This window comes from Phyllobates terribilis, unplaced genomic scaffold (assembly GCF_046119375.1).
Source record: "Phyllobates terribilis strain yellow unplaced genomic scaffold, ASM4611937v1 Scaffold_2__4_contigs__length_985480577, whole genome shotgun sequence".
Taxonomy (NCBI): domain Eukaryota; kingdom Metazoa; phylum Chordata; class Amphibia; order Anura; family Dendrobatidae; genus Phyllobates; species Phyllobates terribilis.
The window spans coordinates 759,321,548-759,340,912 of record NW_027362762.1 but is presented as its reverse complement, the minus strand read 5'-3'; positions in this window follow the sequence as shown (position 1 = coordinate 759,340,912).

The following is a 19,365-nucleotide window of genomic DNA, read 5'->3' as shown; positions in this document are numbered from 1 at the left end:
AGGTTTATAACACCCAGATTTGAAACGTGGAAGAGGAAAAACACAGTTCTAGTTATCTGGCCTACACCAGACTCTTTTAAACATATATATATTTGTGTCTGAACACTCACAGACACACTTAATTTTTTTTTTGGGGGGGGGAATACCAAAAGGTTAATAAGACGCGTATTTGTACAGTCTGACTGAGGAAAAAAAACAAAAAAACAGGATTTAGATGAAAAAAAAGGATTTTTCCTGGCCCCTGAGACCTGGGGATAAGTCTAGCAATTTGACCAGCAGGAGCACACAGGATTGTAATGCAGTGTTTGTTGGTATAACCACTGCGTCTCCTATACAGCCTGCCTGCCTGCCTGATATCTGGGATGGATATTAGTGCTGAGAAGGACTGTTTGTTTGATTTGGCAGGCTTTAGAGACCCTACACTACCTATTTCACAGTATAAATCTCTCCCTAGCTCAGCAGCACTCTCCCTACATTGTCTGATCCGGAGCGGCTGTGTCCAAGATGGCGACGCCCGGTTTTAAATACTCGAGGTGACGCTGTGCGGCCAGCCAATCGCTGTAATGCCCACAAACAACATGGCTGCGGCATTACAGTGACTGGCTGGCAATCCCTGCATGTTCATTGGCTCTGTAAAGAGCGCCAAACATGCAGGGCGGAGACCCGAGCTCCAGCACGAGAAATGCTCGGTGCTCGTCGAACATCCCGAGTAGTGAGATGCTCGGGCGAGTACCGAGCAGTGTCGAGCATGCTCACTCAACACTACTGATCAGTCTTCTCCTTGTTCGAGATGAAAGTTTAGAGGGACAGCCGGGTCTTGGTAGATTTGCAGTGGTCTGATACTCCTTCCATTTCAATATGATCGCTTGCACAGTGCTCCTTGCGATGTTTAAAACTTGGGAAATCTTTTTGTATCCAAATCCGGCTTTAGGCCGCGTGCCCCCGAAGCATTTTCCAAGTGTTTATGCTGCGGAAACGCTTGGGAAACGCTTGGTAATCTGTCCCCCATGGTCTCCAATGACAAGCCGAAATGTCAATGCCCATGCTGCGGATTTTTCCGCAGCATTTATGCTGCACTCAAAAATCCGCAGCATGTCCATTAATTTTGCGGACACGCAGCGTAATTGCCGCCATTGACTTGCATTGGACCGCGTGACATCCGCATCACTGCATGTGCACAAGCGGATATCACACGGTTCAATGTGTGGATAGTACCCAGGTCTGGATGAGAGGAGACTCTCATCCAGACCTGGGTACCATAGAAACTGTCAAAAAAGAATTTAAAATAAAAAATAAAGATTTTACTTACCTTCTGATGTCTTCCAGGTGTTTTCTCCCCTTCGTCTGGTCTGCTCTATGGGTCGCGGTGTTGTGAAGGGCCTGCCATGATGTCATTGAGTCACAGCAGGTCCTTCACACCACCGTGAGCAGTGCAAGAGACCGGACGCGGCGGAGAAAACACTGGGAGGACATCAGAAGATAAGTATAAGCTTTATTGTTTATTTTTTACCATTCTTATTCTTTTTTTTTTAACTAACTTGGTCACACTACTATAAATCCATGTCAGCTGCATGGATTTATATAGTGTGAACAAGTTGTCAAGCACTTTTCCAAGTGATGCTAAAATCGCTTGGAAAAGCGCTTGTTAACCCGCATGCAGAAACGCTTGACAAATGCTTCTACCTGGCGGGAAAAATGCATGTAAAAACCACAAGCGTTTTTCCTGCCAGGGAGATGCGGAAAAAATATGCAGCATTTCTGCATCGTGGGCACTTAGCCTTAAACTTCGCCACAACAGTATCTCGAACCTGCCTGGTGTGTTCCTTGGTCTTCATGATGCTCTCTGCACTTGAAACAGAACCCTGAGACTATCACAGAGCAGGTGCATTTATACGAGACTTGATTACACACAGGTGGATTCTATTTATCATTACCAGTCATTTAGGACGACATTGGATCATTCAGAGATCCTCACTGAACTTCTGGAGTGAGTTTGCTGCACTGAAAGTAAAGGGGCCAAATAATATTGCACGCCCCACTTTTCAATTTTTATTTTTTTTTAAAATTTAAAATATCCAATAAATTTCTTTCCACTTCACGATTGTGTCCCACTTGTTGCTGTTCCTTCCCCCAAAAATTTGAATTTTATATCTTTATGTTTGAAGCCAGAAATGTGGCAAAAGGTAGAAAAGTTCAAGGGGGCGTATATGCACATATATATAAATACACATACTGTGTATTTATTTACATAGTACCCTCTCTTGTCCCTTATACAGTACAGACCAAAAGTTTGGACACACCTTCTCATTTAAAGATTTTTCTGTATTTTCATGACTGAAAATTGTACATTCACATTGAAGGCATCAAAACTATGAATTAACACATGTGGAATTATATACTTAACAAAAAAAGTGTGAAACAACTGAAAATATGTCTTATATTCTAGGTTCTTCAAAGTGGCCACTTTTTGCTTTGATGACTGCTTTGCACACTCTTGGCATTCTCTAGATGAGCTTCAAGTGGTAATCACCGGAAATGGTTTTCACTTCACAGGTGTGCCCTGTCAGGTTTAATAAGTGGGATTTATTGCCTTATAAATGGGGTTGGGACCATCAGTTGTGTTGTGCAGAAGTCTGGTGGATACACAGTTAATAGTCCTACTGAATAAACTGTCAGAATTTGGATTATGGCAAGAAAAAGGCAGCTAAGTAAAGAAAAACGAGTGGCCATCATTACTTTAAGAAATGAAGGTCAGTCAGTCCAAAAAATTGGGAAAACTTTGACAGTGTCCCCAAGCGCAGTTGCAAAAACCATCAAGCGCTACAAAGAAACTGGCTCACATGTGGACCGCCCCAGGAAAGGAAGACCAAGAGTCACCTCTGCTTCTGAGGATAAGTTTATCCGAGTCACCAGCCTCAGAAATCGCAGGTTAACAGCAGCTCAGATTAGAGACCAGGTCAATGCCACACAGAGTTCTAGCAGCAGACACATCTCTACAACAACTGTTAAGAGGAGACTTTGTGCAGCAGGCCTTCATGGTAAAATAGCTGCTAGGAAACCACTGCTAAGGACAGGCAACAAGCAGAAGAGACTTGTTTGGGCTAAATAACACAAGGAATGGACATTAGACCAGTGGAAATCTGTGCTTTGGTCTGATGAATCCAAATTTGAGATCTTTGGTTCCAACCACCGTGTCTTTGTGCGACGCAGAAAAGGTGAACGGATGGACTCTACATGCCTGGTTCCCACCGTGAAGCATGGAGGAGGAAGTGTGATGGTGTGGGGGTGCTTTGCTGGTGACACTGTTGGGGATTTATTAAAAATTGAAGGCATACTGAACCAGCATGTGTAGCATCGGCGTCTCTGCCCCCTGCCAGGCAGAGAGGCCGTCCCTCTCACCTCCCTGCGCAGCGTCCTCCTGCACTCCTCTTCCTGCTGCTGCCGGCGCGCGCAGCTTCCCGGGCACTGTGCTTAGGGCGCGCGCGCTCCCTCTCTCTCTGCAATGCTCCCGCAGTCTTCCAAGAATTGGTCAATGACATCTTCCGTGATCTTCTTTACTCCTGCATGGTGGTATACCTGGACGATATCTTGGTCTTCTCTCCGGATCTTCCCACACACCGGAGGGATGTTCGTCAGGTCCTGCTTAGGCTCAGGCAGAACCACCTCTATGCTAAATACGAGAAGTGCCTCATCGAGCAGACCTCTCTCCCATTCCTGGGCTATGTTATCTCCCTGACAGGCCTACGAATGGATCCTGAGAAGCTCTCTGCTGTCCTAAAGTGGCCCCGTCCGGAGGGGTTGAAGGCGATTCAGCAATTCCTGGGCTTCGCCAACTACTATCGTCTCTTCATCCCGCACTTCTCTTCTCGGACTGCTCCCATATCTGCGCTCACCCATAAGGGAGCAAATCCCAAGGAATGGTCGCCCGAAGCTGAGGAGGCCTTCCTTTCCTTAAAGCAAGCCTTCTCCTCTGCCCCAGTGCTGCACCGTCCGGATAGCAACAAACAGTTCTACCTGGAGGTTGATGCTTCCTCCTCCGGAGCTGGAGCGGTGCTCACCCAAAAGTCTTTTTCCGGGAGAATGGTAACCTGCGGCTTCTTCTCCAAACTCTTCTCCTCCTCTGAGCGCAACTACTCTATAGGAGACCGAGAACTGTTAGCCGTTAAATTGGCGCTGGAGGAGTGGCGTTACCTGCTTGAAGGGGCTCTATACCCGGTGATCGTCTATACGAATCACAAAAGCCTGGCATATCTCCAGAATGCCCAAAGACTCAACCCGCACCAGGCCCGGTGGTCTTTGTTCTTCGCCCGCTTCGACTTCGTCCTACATTTCCGCCCGGCGGACAAGAATGTCAAAGCCGACGCCTTTTCCCTATCCTTCCTGTCCTCCAATCAAGAGTAGGAGCCTATGCACATCATCGACCCCTCCAAAGTGATGAATGTGGCCCCCTTGGATCTGACTCATCTTCCACCCGGTAAGACGCTTGCAGCAGTACCAGATCGTGAGAAGGTTCTTCGCTGGGGTCATTCATCTAAACTAGCCGGCCATGCTGGCCAAAAGAAGACCTTCCTGCTCATTGCCCGGCATTACTGGTGGCCTACCCTGCGCAAGGATGTGGTAGACTTCGTCTCAGCCTGTTCGTCCTGTGCCCGCAACAAAGTTCCCAGACATCTACCAGCCGGTCATCTCCTGCCTCTTCCCGTACCTGATGCTGTGTGTAACGGGGCTGGGTGGTGGAACCTCTGTGCCTTGGAACAAGGAGGGACCCCGAGGGGCAGGTGTTATGCTAGGGACGACCTTGTAATAGAGCAGGTGGCTCCCACGGGTCAGGTAGCTGGGACTGACCGGAGTAGCGGGTGGACACAACAGGTAGGTAGCAGTCTCTGGGTGAGTAGACGGGTGGTCACGGGAAGTGACGGAAGAGCAGGTAAGAGTCTCTTGGCTGGCAGGCAGGTGGTCACGGCTAGTGACGGCTGAGCGGGTAAGAGTCTCTTGGCTGGCAGGCGGTAACGGCAAGTGACGGCTGAGCGGGTAAGAGTCTCTTGGCTGGCAGGCAGGCAGTCACGGCAAGTGATGGCTTAGCGGGTAAGAGTCTCTTGGCTGGCAGGCAGGTGGTCACGGCAAGTGACGGTGGAGCCTCCAGGTAGGCTAGCAGGCATGTAGCAGGTGAGCACTCCCAGGTGAGCGGGCTAGCAGGTGAGCGCTCCCAGGTGAGCGGGCTAGCAGGTACGGCAGGTAGCAGGCAGGTAACTGGCAGTTGCTTCCTGGTCCGCAGGTGGACTTGCCCATAGACAGACTGGCGGATGCAGGAGACAGACTGTCGGGCTGAAGAGAAGACAAGCAGGCAGACAGGACTGGTAGTAAGGCTGGCAATGGGACCTGAGGGCTGAAGTATGCTTTGCAACAACTTTGCTGGGGCACCTCCATTTTGGAGGAGGTGCCTTATATATGGGAAGTCCTCCGGCTAATGGCCGGGGACTCCTTAGGACGGTGCGTGCGGCCCCTTTAAGAGAGGGGGAGCGCGCGCGCGCCCTAAGCACAGTGCCCGGGAAGGAGCGCGCGCCGGCAGCAGCGAGGGAAGGAGCGCTGGAGGACGCCGTGCGCTGAGCAGGAAGGTGAGAGGGACGGCGTCTCTGCCTAGCAGGAGGCAGAGACGCCGATGCTACACCGTGGCAACACATTGCTATGGACTTTATTACAGATCTTCCTGTCTCTGCCGGTTGTACAGTCATTTGGGTGGTCGCCGACCACTTTTCTAAAATGGCCCACTTCATCCCTCTGCCTAGTCTCCCGTCTGCATCAGTGCTAGCTAAGGACTTCTTCCTTCACATCTTCCGTCTCCATGGCCTACCCCTCCACATCGTGTCGGATCGAGGGGTTCAGTTCACCTCACATTTCTGGAGAGCTACGTGTAAGCTGCTGGATGTCACCCTGGATTTCTCCTCCGCTTACCATCCACAGTCCAACGGTCAAGTGGAGCGGATCAACCAGATCCTTACCTGCTACCTCCGGCACTTTGTTAACGCTCACCATACTGATTGGGTGGATCTCTTGCCATGGGCCGAGTTCTCCTACAATAACCATGAGAGCGAATCATCTTCTAAGTCTCCATTCTTTATAGTCTATAGTCAACATCCCCGGATTCCGTTTCCCGTCTCCGCTTCTGTGGACAACCCTTGCCGTGAAGTCTCTGGTCAGCGAATTTTCCACCATTTAGGATAATACTAGGTCCGTACTACTTCAGTCCTCCGAGCAGATGAAGAGACATGCTGACAAGAGACGTCTGGATCCGCCTCAATTCCGTCCCAGAGACAAGGTTTGGCTCTCCTCCAAACATGTTCGGCTCAAAATACCCTCCTACAAGTTGGGTCCTCGGTTCATCGGTCCATTTAAAGTCCTTAAACAAATCAATCCAGTGGCCTACAAGTTAAAACTCCCAGCCACCTTACGGATTCCCAACTCCTTCCATGTATCTCTCCTCAAACCAGTTGTCTTTAATTCTTTCTCCAACAATCCAGGTTCTTCCCCTCCTTTGGTTTCTGCTGAGGACGTTTTTGAAGTAGAGAATATTCTGGCTACCAAAAGGGTAAGAGGAAAAACCTTTTTTCTGGTGGATTGGAAGGGGTTTTTCCCAGAGGAGAGAACTTGGGAACCCAGGGAGAACATCCATGCCCCGCTTCTCCTTGAAAAATTTCTTTCAGGCCTAAAAAAGAGGGGCATAAGGGGGGGGGGGTGGTACTGTAGCCGTCCCTCTCACCTCCCCGCTCCCCGCGCGGCGTCCTCCTGCACTCCTCTTCCTGTTGCTGCCGGCGTGCGCAGCTTCCCGGGCACTGTCCCTCTATCTTAAAGGGGCCGCGCGAGTCCTAAGGAGTCCCCGGCCAATAGCCGAGGGTCCCCCCATATATAAGGCACCTCCTCCAAAATGGAGGTGCTCAAGCAAAAGTTGATGCACAGCAACTTACCTCTGCTTCGGCCCTCAGGTCCAGTTGCCAGCCTGACTACTGTTCCAATCCGCCAGCCTGACTACTCTCCAGCCCGACAGTCTGCCTTCCGTTCTACCCGCCATTCGGCCTATGGGCAAGTCCGCCTGCTTACCAGGAAGCAGCTGCCAGTTACCTGCCTGCTACCTGCCGTGCCTGCTAGCCCGCTCACCTGGGATCACTCGCCTGTTACCTGCCTGTTACCTGATAGCCTACCTGGAGGCTCCTGCTGTCACTTGCCGTGACCACCCGCCTGCTAACCTAGAGACTTCAGCCTGCTTGGCCGTCACTTGCCGTAGCCTACCTGGAGGCTCCTGCTGTCACTTGCCGTGACCACCTCTCTCTTACCTAGAGACTTCAACCTGCTCTGCCGTCACGTGCCGTGACCATCTGTCAACTATCCAGAGACTTCTGCCTGCCTGTTGTGTCCATCCCCTATACCGGTCAGTCCCAGTCTGCTGACCCGTGGGAGCCACCTGCTCTCTTACAAGGTCATCCCCAGAGTAGCACCTGGTCCCTCTGCTCGGTCCCTCCCTGGTCACGGAGTCGTTAGCCACCGTACGACCAGGGTCGGTCTGAGTTGATACTTAGTCACGCCCATCTGGGTCCCTCCTTGCACCGCGGCACAGAGGTTCCACCACCCGGATCCGTAACAGCATGGCTACCACAGCATTTTGCAGCCGCATGCTATTCCATCCCGTTTGCATTTAGTTGGACCATCATTTATTTTTCAACAGGACAATGACCCCAAACACACCTCCAGGCTGTGTAAGGGCTATTTGACCAAGAAGGAGAGTGATGGGGTGCTATGCCAGATGACCTGGCCTCCACAGTCACCAGACCTGAACCCAATCGAGATGGTTTGGGGTGAGCTCGACCGCATAGTGAAGGCAAAAGGGCAAACAAGTGCTAAGCATCTCTGGGAACTCCTTCAAGATTGTTGGAAGACCATTTCCGGTGACTACCTCTTGAATCTCATCAAGAGAATGCCAAGAGTGTGCAAAGCAGTCATCAAAGCAAAAGGTGGCTACTTTGAAGAACCTAGAATATAAGACATATTTTCAGTTGTTTCACACTTTTTTGTTAAGTATATAATTCCACATGTGTTAATTCATAGTTTTGATGCCTTCAGTGTGAATGTACAATTTTCATAGTCATGAAAATACAGAAAAATCTTTAAATGAGAAGGTGTGTCCAAACTTTTGGTCTGTACTGTATTTCCCACGAAAATCCATTTTGGTTTTGTTTTTTTATGTTTTATTGTGAGTCCGTAAAAGTGGCATAATACTCTGACAATGTTATTGACAGCAGTGACCTGGGAGTCAGAAATGCTTCCAGGGGTCTTCTCCATGCTGTTCTCATGTCATTTCAGCACTGTTCCCATCAATTTGGGCAATTTTTAGGCCCTCTGGAGACCGTCAGGTGGGGCCGCCGGAAAAATGCTCGAGTTTCCCATAGACTTACATTGGGCTCGTTGCACGACTCGAACAAGGAGTACCCGAGCATTTTAGTGCTCGCTCATCACTAATCCTTACCTTTCTTGCAAGTATACACTGACATCTGGCAGAGACGTGATCCTGTGCATCCAACATTGAAACTCACAGATAGTTTCCACCAAGGGTGAGCTTATACTGCCTTTTTTCATGTCTGTTTTATACTGACGATCGCATTGTTCTCCCTGAAATAACAGAAAACACAGGAGCGCTCAGCCAATCGAGTGATCCTGTGTATGGGGGAGTCAGTTAAGATGGCTGTCTGTCGAACGATCAAAGCATCTTTCGGCTGACAGACATCTAATGTGTATGGCCAGCCTAAGAGTGTATTTACATATACAGATATCTGATCAATTTATGTCCAACCAGACAAAAATTTCTGTGTGTAAATAGCCATTTAGTCTGATTGAAATCTATCTCATCTGCCAGAAAATTTATCTGACCTATTTAAATATCTTTCTGCCAAGCAAAGTAACTGTAGCATATAAATACAATTTCAATTCCAAAAATGTGGTGATGCTATGTAAAATGTAAAGAAAATAAGAATATAATGATTTGGAAAGCTCTTATTGACATATTTTATTCATAACAAAACATAGAACACAGATCAGAAGGGGAAAGTTACATATTGTTCCACTTCATTCGAAAAAATACAGGTATAAGAGATTTCCAAATTATTGCATTCTTTTATTCTGTACATTTTACACAGCGTCCCAACATTTTTGGAATTGGGATTGTAGATATATGAAAGATAACTCTATAGGGAATAGGAAGGTTTTATTTTATAATGATTACAGATGAGAAAGATAAGACAAGATTGGTGTAAATGGCTAACTCAAACCAATTATTTAACCCCTTAAGCCCCGGAGCATTTTTCGTTTTTGCATTTTCGTTTTTGCTCCCCTTGTTCCCAGAGCCATAGCGTTTTTATTTTTCGGTCAATATGGCCATGTGAGGGCTTATTTTTTGCGGGACGAGTTGTACTTTTCAACGCCATTACTAGTTTTATCATATCCTGTACGGGAAAACAGGAAAAAAATTCCAAGTGCGGTAAAATTGCAAAAAAAGTGCAATACCCCAGTTGTTTTTTATTTATTTTTTTTACCATGTTCACTGAATGCTAAAACTGACCTGCCCTTCTTATTCTACAGGTCATTACGAGTTCATAGACACCAAACATGTATAGGTTCTTTTATATTTAAGTGGTGAAAAAAAATTCCAAAATTTGGTAAAAAAAAAAATAAAAAAATAGCGCCATTTTCTAAGACCCGTAGCGTCTCCATTTTTCGTGATCTGGGGCTGGTTGATGGCTTGTTTTTTGCGTGCCAGGCTGACGTTTATATTGATAACATTTGGGGTAGATCCGATGTTTTGATCGCCCGTTATTGCATTTTATTGCAATTTTGCGGCGACCAAAAAACGTAATTCTGGCGTTTAGAATTTTTTTCTCGCTACGCCGTTTACCGATCGGAATAATTCTTTTTTTATTTTGATAGATCGGGCGATTCTGAACGCGGCGATACCAAATATGTGTATGTGGGTTTTTTTTTTATATATTTTATTTTGAATGGGGCGAAAGGGAGGTGATTTAAACTTTTATATTTTTTTTTATATTTTTAAAAACTTTTTTTTTTTACTTTTTGCATGCTTCTATAGTCTCCATAGGAGACTAGAAGCAGCAACTGTCCGATCGCCTCTGCTACATACAGGGGACCAGCAGATCCCCTGCATGCAGCAGAAATGGTCCTGTGCTATGAGCGCCGACCACTAGGTGGCGCTCATAGCGACAAGATCATGACAACCACAGGCGTCTGCTGCAGACCCTGGGTTGTCATGCACGCCCATCGGCGACCCGCGATCACGTGACGGGGTCGCCGGTGGGCGGGGCTTATGACGCGCTACCCGGAAGCGCGCGTTAAATGCTGCTGTCGGAGATTGACAGCAGCATTTAACTGGTTAACAGCCGCGGGTGGATCGCGATTCCACCCGCGGCTGTTGCGGGCACATGTCAGCTGTAAGAATCAGCTGACATGTGCTCGGTTCAGTGAGGGCTCAGCGCCGGAGCCCTCACTGAACCGGCGGTACGCAGATATGCGTACTAATACGTCCCCGGTAAGTAAGGGGTTAATCACTTAATTGTCACGATTCCTCCTCTCAGTGTGTCATGGACGCAGTGAGTGACAGCTCAGTCATCCAATCGGGTGCCGGGGCGTGTTGAGCTGTCACTGTGTGGTGCTCCCTGGCCAGATCCTGGACCACCTGATCACAGAGTGTATGAACTGGATCCATTGGTGGCAGAAAACAAAGTATATGACCAATTGTAATGTATCGATAATGTAGCGCTAGTCACTGCTTACGGACAAGCCGTGAGGCAGGGGTCAGATACCAAGAGAGCACGTAGTAAACAAAAGGGAAACAACAAAGCCAGGTTAAGGTTCAAGATCTGAATACCAGAAGAATAGAAGAGCAAAGGGGTTGAGTAAACGGATGGTCAGAATGAGGTCTAAAGGCAGGTAGCAATAGATCAATAAACAGAGCACAGAAAAACCAGGCAAACAGCACCACCAAGTGAATGCTATAATTGGCAGAGATCTGAGGTTGAGAGCGCAGCTAAGTAGCAAGGTAATGATTTAGAAACAGGAAGCACTTGCAAGAAGCTCAGCACCTCCCTGTTTTGGTTTGGATTGGACGGCTGAACTTTCAATCAAAGTACCGACAGCTCAGCACATTATTACACTGGATTGGATGATTGAGTTGTCACTCACTGCGCCCATGACACACTGAGGGGAGGAATCGTAACATTAATTATAAGATTGGTCAGAACGCTGTGTGTAAATGCAGCATAAGTATGATTTTATGACACTTTGAGGCAAGACTAGTTATATAATTTATTAAATTAAAAAAAACATAGGGGTCATTTATATAGGCTTATAATCTGGAGAAAGAAGCTTTTTAGGCAAACTTAAAAATAATCATTCTTCTGTCAACGTTATTATTCACTTAACCCCTTCACAATATTACATGTACGCTGAGAGAAGTGCGTTCCCGCAAACCACGTACGAGTGTGATGATCGTGCCGTCCCTCTGGCAGAGCCAGCGTTATCATCACTGGGTGTCAGCTATAAATCATAGCGGTAATGTCCACAGTTGGTACTAGTGCTGATCATGGGTGTTTAACCCCTCTGTTGTCAATAGTGACAGTGACATTGATTGGCAGAGCAGAGGTGGGTAGCTCCCTCTCTGCTATGATCGGCTCCGATGGCCTCCATGGTGTCCCTGGGCCCAAAGATGGCCACGGCATCACCCAGGTATGGTGACCTGTGAGTTCCTGCTGAGAGCAGGAGTTTACACACCTCCTGCCTGTGAGCGGTACATTGATCTAATACCCTGCAATGCAAAAGTATTGGATCAGCGAACAGGTGAAGGCAAGTTGATGACCCATCCTGAGATAAGATAAAAAGGTAAAAAAAAGTTTTAAAAAATTGTAAAAATCTAAAAAAAAATCACAAAATAAAGAACAAAAAAAAAAAAAAAAAAAGAAATATACAAATAAATACATAAATTTATGTAAAAACAAAAATAAACAAATAAAGTACACATGATTGGTATTGAGATGTCCAGAACAACCCGACGTATAAAAATGTCACACTATTTAACCCTTCAATGAACACTGTAAAAAAACTATAAAAAATGTGGCAAAAAACTATGCTTTTCATCATACTGTCAAACAAAAAATGGAATAAAACCTGAAAGGTCGATTGTAAATAAAAATGGTATCATTGAAAACGTCATCTTGTCCTGCAAAAAACAAGCTGTCATACAGCTTCATCAGTGGAAAAATAAAAAAAGCTGTAGCTCTCAGAATAAAGCGATGCAAAAACGATTCTTTTTTATAAAATTATTTTTATTGTATAAAAGAGGCAAAACATAAAAAAATCATATAAATGTGGTATCGCTGTAATTGTACTGACCTGAAGGATAAAACTGTCATCACTTTTATCATCAACCTTCACAAAAAAACAATTCTTGAATTGCTGGTTTTTGTTCACTATGCCTCCCAAAATTCAGAATAGAAAGCAATCAAAAAATTTTATGTGCCCGAAAATAGTTAAAAAATGGCAAAAAAACCTTCAACTCTTCCCATAAAAACAAGCCGTCACATGACTCTTTCGGCAGAAATATAGAAAAATTTTAGCTCTCAATATATGACAATGTAAAACCTTTTTTTTGTAAAAAAAAAAAAAGCGTTTTTAAGTGTGTGAAAGCAACCAAACATAAAACATCAGTATAAATCTGGTATCGCTGTAGTCACAGCGTACTGAAGAATAAAGACGTCTAATTACTTATATGGCATGAGGAATGGCATAAAAAAATAAATAAAACAATTTTTTGCATGCTGTTGATTTGCTTATTCTGTCTTCCGAAGATCGCAGTAAGGCTCGGCTCACATTTATCCTGCGCTCTACGCTGATCGCTTAAACCGGGGTTTCCATGTAAATCTCTGAAATATATGAATCAGATGGAACCCCCAACTAAAGATTCCCTATAAAGAGGCAGATGAAGACACTAAGGACATAGTTTGGCCTGTGATCCAGCAATGTCCGTCATTTTAGGTGTGCATAAAAGTGCGGTTGGCCACAGTTTTGTACACTTCTGAAATGAAGGACGACGCTGAAATGAGGTCAGACGGAGTCCAGAGTATCTCTGCTGCCTCATTATAGTGAATGGATCCTTCGGGAGGTTCATCTGAATCATGTCATTCAGAGATATAGATGGAAACCCCGATGTAAGTGCTCAATGTAGAGCACGGGATAAATGTGATCTAAAATGTAATGGAAAATGTTCCAAATAAAAGTTTCAACTCAATCCACAAAAAAAAATAAGTCTCCACTCAGGTACATCTTCTGTTAATAAAAATATAGGAGGCTTCCACGTTACTAGTACCACAAAGGCTCTGGAAAAGAGAAACGGCTCCCTTCTAAAAGAAATCCAGTAAATTATGTGCTCCCAAATCCAAATGCCCCCTCCCTTCTTAGTCCCACAGTGTGCTTAAACCATATTTACCAATCAGATTTTTGGTAATTGCTGAAGTGAGGAGAGCCCGCTTAGTTTGCGGATACATGTCTCCAGAATCACGAGCTGGGCACAATTTCCATGTACTAGAATGAACCGGCACTACAATGTACGGGGCACTACAATGTATGAGCACTACAACGTACTTGGCACTGCAGTGGCAGATTTGCAATTTTCACTCATCAGCATCCAGTGCTGCTTGTTTCTGGAAAACACTCAACGAGTCCAAATCATCACTAAACCAGTAGATAAATTCCCAGAGGGGTGCAATTTTCAAAACGGGGTCACTTGAGGGGGATATTCTGCTCTCTGGCACTTAAAGGCTCTGTATATGGAATCCACAAACTATTCTAGGAAAATCTGTGCTCCAAGAGTCAAATGCTCTCCTTCCCTCCCGAGTCTCGCCATGTGGCTAAATAGTACTGTAAAGACACATGTGGGGTATTGCGACGTTCAGGAAAAATTGTGTGACAAATTTTGGTGACATTTTTACCCATTTCACTGGGTGAAAATGTAAAATCTGGGGCTAAAACAAAATTTTTGTGGTAAAAATGTAATTATTTTTTCTTCACCACCCAATGGTATAAAGTTCTGTGACAGACCTGTGGTGTCAATATGATCACTGCACCCTTAGGTGAATTAATTGAGAGGTGTACTTTGTAAAATGAGGTCATTTATGGGAAGGTTCCGCTATTCTTGTTAGAACTCTCCTGTTAGTTTTTTTTTAGTTTGCTGGTCACATGACCATTTTTGCCTATTTAATCCGGCTCCGCCCTCCTGGCCTTGCTGGACTTCATTGTATTTACTACTCTTGAGCTAGCTTGGTGCTCTGTTGCCGTTCTTTGTTAGTTTTGCTAGGTCTTCTAACCTCTATGCTTTTTGTTGTGTGTTTGTCTTTGACTGCTACTATTTCTGCTAGGAGGTGTCCAAACTTATCCCAGTCCCTAGTTCTTGTAGGGATCCCTCCCTCACATCTATAGGTCTTCGTACAGACTAGCCGAGGACTTTAGCGGGTCTGATCGCAGGATCAGGTTCCCCGTTACATCGTAGGGATCTAGTTTAGTTCTATTGTAGGGACAGATCTCCTGTCTTTCCTTAGTCCCTGTAGCAGATCATAACAGTAAGTCCAGCCCTAAAAGAAAAAAAAAAAAAAAAAAAAAAATTTCTCTAAGGAAAGACCTCCAGTTTTCCATCATGGTCTCGGTTCAAGATTTGGCTCAACGCTTGCAGGGACTCTCTCTGGATGTGGCCAAGCTCCAACAACACGTGAGTAGCTATTCTGGAGCACATTTTGTGGAACCAAAGGTACGTCTGCCTGATTTATTTTTTGGCCAACAACAAGATTTTTTTTCTTTTAAAAATGCTTGTTTATTGTATTTTCGTTTGAGACCCGGATCCTCTGGTGATGAATCACAGCGCATAGGGTTCATAATGTCACTTTTGCGCAAAGATCCTCAGGGATGGGCCTTCTCTCTCCAACCTAGTGATCCGTGCTTTAGATCAGTGGATAGTTTTTTTTCTGCTTTGGTTTTGTTGTTCGATGATCCTGATCGTGTCTCATCTGCTGAGTCTGAATTGAGACGTTTGAGGCAGGGATCAGGTAATGTGGAAAAATATTGTTCTCACTTCCGTCGGTGGTCTGCCCAGGTGGGGTGGAACGATTCAGCTTTGAAAAGCTTGTTTCTTGCAGGGCTAGGTGAAAGGGTTAAGGATTTACTGATTGCTTATCCCACACCTGGAAACTTGCAGGAGGCAATGCAATTAGCTATATGGGTGGACAGGAGACTGCGTGCAAGGGTTAATGAGAGCAAATCCTCTGCTATGTCAGCTCCGAGTCCTGAGAGGGTCTGTGCTGACAATGGAGAGCCGATGGAGATTGGAGCGATGGCACCCCGCTCTCAGGAAAAAGACCGCAGGCTTTCTGAAGGCTTGTGCTTCTATTGCGGAAATTCTGGTCATTTTATTAAGAACTGTGTGCTTCGTATGAAGAAAGAAAAAAAAATGGTCAGTCATGCACGTATTGCCTGTTTAGATTCTAAGGGAGTATTCCTATCTGCTACTACCGCTGCTCAGGATGAATTAATTGAATTTCGGGTATTTGTGGATTGTGGTTCTACTCTGAATGTGATTGATGGGGGATTCTTGGAAAAACTTAGATTAGAACCTAAAACTTTGTCATCCCCTATTGCTGTGGTTTCTGTTGATGGCTCTCCCTTGAAGAGTGTTACTCACAAGGTCTGTGAATTTCCCCTCACTATTAATGGTATTCATCAAGAGAATTTGGATTTGGTGGTATTGGATAATTTGCCTTCTCCAGTAATATTGGGGTTACCCTGGTTAAAATTGCACAATCCTGTACTGGATTGGTCTACCAATGAAATTAAGTCCTGGAGCCCTAAGTGTTATGACAAGTGTTGTAACGGACGTATTGGAAAAAGGGGAATTACCTGTACCTATTCAGGATTTTTGGAGAGTTTTTTCTGAGGAGGAGTCACAAATATTGCCTCCCCATAGAGACTATGATTGTACCATTGAATTTGTCCCTGGAGCGACTCTTCCTAAAAGTCATTTATTTAATCTTACTATTCCTGAGAGAAAGGCTTTGGAGGAATACATACAGACAAGCTTGGCCGCCGGTCACATTAGGCCTTCCAAGTCTCCTGTGGCTGTTGGATTTTTTTTTGTAAAAAAAAAGGTGGCGGTTTACGTCCTTGTCTGGACTTTCGTGAGATTAATAAAATTACTGTACGCAATCCTTACCCACTGCCATTGATTCCTGATTTATTTATCCAGTTAGTGGGGGCCAAGTGGTTCTCTAAAATTGATCTCCGGGGGGCATACAATTTGTTGCGCATGAAGGAGGGTGATGAATGGAAGACTGCTTTTAACACTCCTGTGGGTCATTTTGAGAATCTGGTGATGCCTTTTGGTCTTACCAATGCTCCAGCATTTTTTCAGAATCTTATTAATGACATCCTTAGACCTTTAATCGGCAAAAATGTGGTTGTGTATTTGGATGACATTCTGATTTATTCGCCTGATCTGGAGTCTCATTGGCGGAGCGTACGTGAGGTATTACAGTTATTAATGAACAATTCGCTTTTTGCTAAGCTGGAGAAATGTGAGTTCACTGTACAGAGAATTAGTTTTTTGGGCTACATTATCTCCAGCGAGGGTTTTGAGATGGACCCGGTTAAAGTTCAAGCTGTGCAGGAATGGCCTAGGCCTATTGGTTTGAAATCGATACAGAGGTTTTGGGTTTCGCCAATTATTACAGAAAATTCATAAAAAAAATTTCTATTATTGTCAAACCGCTGACCGATCTCACCAGGAAAGGTGCTAATGCGGTTCAGTGGACTTCTGAGGCCATTGAAGCTTTTGTGTTTCTAAAGGAGAGGTTCACCTCTGCTCCCATCCTTATGCAGCCTGATGTGACTAAGCCGTTTTTGGTTGAGGTTGATGCTTCTTCGGTGGGGGTCGGTGCGGTGTTGTCTCAGGAAAACAAGGATGGAGTACATCCCTGTGCCTTTTTTTTCAAAAAAATTTTCTGAGACTGAACTTAATTACGATATTGGTAATCGGGAATTGCTGGCGATTAAACTTTTGAACACTGGCGTCACCTCTTGGAAGGTGCTGAATTTCCCATTCAGGTTTTCACTGATCATAAAAATCTGATCTATCTTGATGCTGCCAAGCGCTTGAATGCCCGTCAGGCTAGGTGGGCACTTTTTTTCTCGCGGTTTAATTTTTCCGTTACTTACATCCCGGGTACCAAGAATGTTAAAGCGGATGCTTTGTCTCGCAGCTTTTCTCCCATGGTCGGTGTTGAGGAGGAAGAGGAGAGCATTTTACAAGAAGGTGTTGTGATTGCTGCTTTGGACTCCGTTTTGGAGGATGAGATTCTTAAAGCTCAGGAGAATGCCCCATCTAACACTCCCCATGGGAGGTTGTTTGTGCCTAGGACCTTTAGGAGAGATTTGTTTGTTGAGTGTCATGAGTCTCGGTTCGCAGGTCATCCAGGAATTTCTGAGACCAAGAGACTTGTGGGTCGCAGTTTTTGGTGGCCTGAATGGCAGAAGGAAGTCATTAAGTGGGTGCGCCAATGTACTGTGTGTGCTAGATCCAAGTCTTCACATGCTCCTGCTGCGGGGTTGCTTTGCCCTCTGGAGGTTCCTAGTGCACCTTGGACACATCTGGCTATGGACTTTATTACTGACCTTCCCCCCTCTGAAGGTTTCACGGTCATCTGGGTGGTCGTGGACCATTTTAGCAAGATGTGTCACTTGGTTCCCTTCATCAAACTGCCTTGCGCTAAGACACTCGCTAAGGCCTTTGTCAAGGAAATTGTCAGACTACATGGTGTTCCTACTGACATTGTTTCTGATAGGGACCTCAGTTCGTGGCTCGTTTTTGGCGTGCCTTTTGTGACAGGTTGGGAGTTCATTTGTCGTTTTCATCCGGATATCATCCTGAGTCTAATGGCCAGACAGAAAGGAAGAACCAGGATGTTGAGCAGTTCTTGCGTTGTTTTGTGGCAGACAATCAAGAGGGGTGGTCTGAGTTTCTGCCACTTGCTGAATTTGCTCTTAACAACCATACATCCTCTTCTGCTGGGTGTTCGCCTTTTTTTTGTTGTTCTGGCAGACATCCGTCTTTTGGGTCATTCTCCAAATTGGTTTCGGCTGTGCCTGAGGAGGAGAGTTTTTCCGGTGATTTGGAGAGAGTTTGGACGGATGTGCGTGGTAATCTTCAGGAGGCTAACAAAAAATCTAAGAGGTACTTTGATAGGAAACGGCAAGAAGTTTTGTTTGCTGTTGGTGACATGGTTTGGTTGTCCTCTAAGAATCTGCGATTGAGGATTCCTTCTAAAAAATTGGGTCCCAAGTTCGTAGGGCCCTTTAAGGTGCTTCAGATAGTTAACCAATCTGCTGTTAGGTTGGAGGTTCCTACGTCCTGGAAGATTAACCCGGTGTTTCATGTTTCTCTGTTGAAAAAAGCTGATGTGTCGGATGGTGACGCCTCTGCCACTGTTCCTCCGGTGGTGGAGGACGGGGAATATGAAATTTCCCGCATCCTAAATTCTAGACGGTATAGAGGGAGTTTGCAGTATCTCGTCGCTTGGAAGGGTTTCGGACCTAAGGATAACTCATGGGTGAGGGCGGATGATGTTTCTGCTTCCAGACTTGTCAGAGCTTTTCACAGGAGGTTTCCTGGTAAGCCTGGGCCTAGGGGATCCGGAGGATCCTCTTAGAAGAGGGGGTACTGTTAGAACTCTCCTGTTAGTTTTTTTTTAGTTTGCTGGTCACATGACCATTTTTGCCTATTTAATCCGGCTCCGCCCTCCTGGCCTTGCTGGACTTCATTGTATTTACTACTCTTGAGCTAGCTTGGTGCTCTGTTGCCGTTCTCTGTTAGTTTTGCTAGGTCTTCTGACCTCTATGCTTTTTGTTGTGTGTTTGTCTTTGACTGCTACTATATCTGCTAGGAGGTGTCCAAACTTATCCCAGTCCCTAGTTCTTGTAGGGATCCCTCCCTCACATCTATAGGTCTTCGTACAGACTAGCCGAGGACTTTAGCGGGTCTGATCGCAGGATCAGGTTCCCCGTTACATCATAGGGATCTAGTTTAGTTCTATTGTAGGGACAGATCTCCTGTCTTTCCTTAGTCCCTGTAGCAGATCATAACAATTCTGGCACCTCAAGGGTTCTGTCAATGTGACATCGCACCCGCAAACCATAGCAGCTAAATCTGGACTATAATATGGTGCTCCTTCCCTTCTGGGCTTTGTACTGTGTCTCAAAAGTAGTTTTCGACCACAT